This window comes from Helianthus annuus, chromosome 16 (genome assembly GCF_002127325.2).
Source record: "Helianthus annuus cultivar XRQ/B chromosome 16, HanXRQr2.0-SUNRISE, whole genome shotgun sequence".
Lineage (NCBI taxonomy): Eukaryota > Viridiplantae > Streptophyta > Magnoliopsida > Asterales > Asteraceae > Helianthus > Helianthus annuus.
This window is the reverse complement of record NC_035448.2, coordinates 87,004,303-87,007,806: the sequence shown is the minus strand read 5'-3', so window position 1 is coordinate 87,007,806 and position 3,504 is coordinate 87,004,303. Positions and strand designations below refer to the sequence as shown.

The window sequence follows — 3,504 nt, the reverse complement described above, 5'->3', positions numbered from 1 at the left end:
TTCAAAATATAATAAAATTTTTAGTCCAAAAAGTTGGATTAAATATTTGGATAATAAAACAAGTACAAAAATAAATTTTTGTTATGTATTTATCTAAACAAAACACGGTGTCAGTATTTAACCCGGTACAGGACCCGAACCGACTTTTTCACCCGAATTACAAACTAAAAATTTCAGTGAACTAGTTTTACCTAGTGTCACACTACTTTAAAATATGAAGGCTTAAAACCTTGTACATATTTTTATATAAAATGTCAAAGTTCTTAAAATGCTTAAAGCTTCTAGTTAAAACAAGTTTTTTTTTTAAAAAAAAATTCAGCAATTTCTTTTCTTTTTGCTGAATTTTCGTCCAAGTGGGCACCCCACTATTTGTTTTTTTTAATTGAATGATTATCTAGATGATGAAGTGGAGTATGTGTTGGCATGGTATTAACATAAGTGTAAGAGTTAGTCATGTGGTGTCATTGTTATAACACTTTTCATAAATCACTTACACACACTACAAATCTTTTACACCTTTTCAAACACACACAAATTCTCTCAAACACCTTCATATCTTCATCAACCTACCAAGAACACCATAGAAAAACCCTTCCATCATATTCATCTTTCTTATAAACCACATGGATTTTCATGGAATTAAGAAGATCTAAAGCATTTGCAAGTTAAATCAAGCCTTTTCATCCATCCAAGAGTCTTCTAACAACAAGATCTTCATCTTCTTTGGATCATAAGCTCTTTTAGATCATCCCTAGCCTAGAGCTAGAAGTGAGCTTCTAACTTTATATTATTTTTCTTACTTACTTATGTTATGATTATTATTATAACTAGTAAAAACAAAAATAATCATAAATAATAGTATGAAAATACAAAGAAGCAAAAATACAAATCATGATATCTATGTTTGTTTATGTTGTGATTAGGTTTGTTATTTTAATATTTGATCTTGTTTGAGATGATTAAGACATGTATAACTTGTTAGATGATATTCTAAAAAATATGATCTAACAAGTATACATAAACATGTTAAAGTTTTTTTTTATATATTGGATGATCAAAATCTATGGTGTAATTAAAGTATTTAATGTTTTTAAATAAAAACAAGACTTTTTACAAGAGTATAGAAAGTAACATACAACATGAGATTTTTATAAAAGTTGTAAAAACTAGAAGTAAACTAGGTTTTGAACTAGTTAACATATGTTGTAAGCAAGTTCAAAACCCTACATGATTTTGAGATCATCTTGATAAGATTATGTTATAAATCTTGTTATAAAGTTTATGTATCTTGTTTATAAAAGTTATGAGTAAATTGTGATGTTGATTTGAAAAGAAAAAGATATGTTTATTAAACATGGCAAAGTGATTAAAACAAAGGTGATATGGCAAAATTTTCTTAAAAACTATATGATATAAAAACTATCATTTTTAGTTAAATCTTTCCAAGATTTACAAAGATATAAAAGAAAGCTTTTAATAAAAAGAAAAGATTAGATAATTATATATTTTGAGAAAATATATATTTGTTCATTTTAACAAGTTATGTGATATGTAGTAATTTGTGTATTAGTTATATATATCAAAGATAAGAACTTGATTAAAATGGTGATAACAAACTCAAAAAGACTTTAGAATTCAAGTCTTACCAAATTTCATATAAATACGCCTTAAAGACATATTACGGACACTACGAACAATCGGACATAAATTGTGGACAAAATGGACGACGAACGAACTTATGGACATCTTACCCATCCGAGGACTTAATACGACATCTAGACGATCTTTCGACACAGACACAAAATTTACGTTACCATTACCAAACTTCGGACATTTTGGAAAACTTATAAAAAGTATTATGTTTTTATTATCTAAAAAGTATAATTAGAAAATTTTTATAAAATTATTTTTATAACAATGAAAGACTTATCTTTTGGGCTAAATATTTATATAAAATGGGCTTATATTTTTTTTATAAATTATATTGGGCTTAAACTAAATACTTGGGCTAAGCCCAATAGCAAATAACTCATTGGCCAAGCCCAATACCAAACTTATGGGCCCAAAAGCCCAACACTATTTAAACCCAACACTATTTAGGCCCAATGACATAACTTGTAATGAAATACAAGTATACGATTAATTACTACTAAACACGAATTCAAGGGAACTAGATCCGACTATATGACATACCAGATACACGATTACTTACATATATGTATTTGGAAAAATATATATATAACGGTTAAACAATAAAGACATACAAGTCTTAAACATAGTTAAGACATAAGACTTGTACTCAAGTTATTTACAAAGACCGAAGTGTCTAACAAAATATAACAACGATTGTAGGTCGCAATACTGTTCAGGACTACCGTACGTGAAATCATATTTACTTCTACTCACTGAAGCGATACTGTGAGTTCATGTCCCCTTTTCATTTTAAATGTTTTTCAAGCTTTACAACTATCGAAGAAAATACATGTACAATAAGTATGATAAGTCAAGGAATGAAACACCTTAGATCATGTGCGAAATTAAGGCCATAACTAAAGCACCATTAATCCAGTTTGGACCAAGGAACAAAGGGTTAGATCTAATGGGTTTTGGCGAGCCCCACTCATGGTCATTCATTTACCTAGGAGTGCGTTTGTTGCCCTACGACATGGTGTCGATACAATTAAAATCGTCTAGGGTTGGTTTGCTTCCTAATTCGTCACACATATTAATGTCCTTGCAAAACATTAATGATCACGATTTCATTGACGCTTTTCATACTATATTTGATTCAAATACAAATACAAATACATTTTACATTTTTCGGGTGTATCATACATAACTAAACTGCATGAACTCGCTCAACCTTTGTTGATTTTTCTACTTAAACATGTATTTCAGGGAATTAGTGGACCTTGTCAGGGATTCTAATTCGGGAAACAAGTATCAAGACTCCGTGCCATCTTTTGAAGGGTTTATCTATTATACTGCCGCTTTGCGGTGATATAGTGGACAAAGCCTTAGTGTTTAAAATTTTCGTTTTGAATGTATGAAATAATAACAACTTAGTTTCTTTGAATGGTTTGTAAATTATAAACTTAATGTATGTTGCGCATCTTTTGAGCAATTATGGTAATGGCAATGGAGTATGTTTTATTCATTTAGTATGTTTACTTATATCGTTATGCAATGAGAACCAACAGATCACACCTCGCGCTTCCGCTATGAGCAGGGTGTGACAGATTGCATTTGGGCAGGGTGCCCAGGTATCCCTTAGCTGGAGCGTCATTCATGGCTGCAAGCGATTTCGCCTCCTAAGGCGGGTTGGGGTCACACTTCTTGTTGGAACCCTTGTTGTTACGAGTTGCTTGATTCAGGTTTGCATGTTTCCTTTTCTTGTCACCGGACGACTCAGCATGCGTCTCGGTGTTTTCTGTTGAGTTCAGTGATAGCTTCTTCATACGAACATAGTCTTCAGTAATGTGACAACTCGAACATTTCAAGGTT

At 30.8% G+C, this 3,504-nt stretch overlaps 1 long non-coding RNA gene across 1 annotated transcript; it reads left to right on the top strand.

Moving 5' to 3' along the window:
• The first annotated feature begins 653 nt into the window (after nucleotides 1-653).
• Nucleotides 654-3,126, top strand: LOC118488157. The gene is made up of 3 exons (XR_004884037.1): nucleotides 654-768; nucleotides 2,353-2,418; nucleotides 2,899-3,126. It is a non-coding gene; the product is annotated as an uncharacterized LOC118488157 (long non-coding RNA).
• Nucleotides 3,127-3,504: the final 378 nt, after the last annotated feature.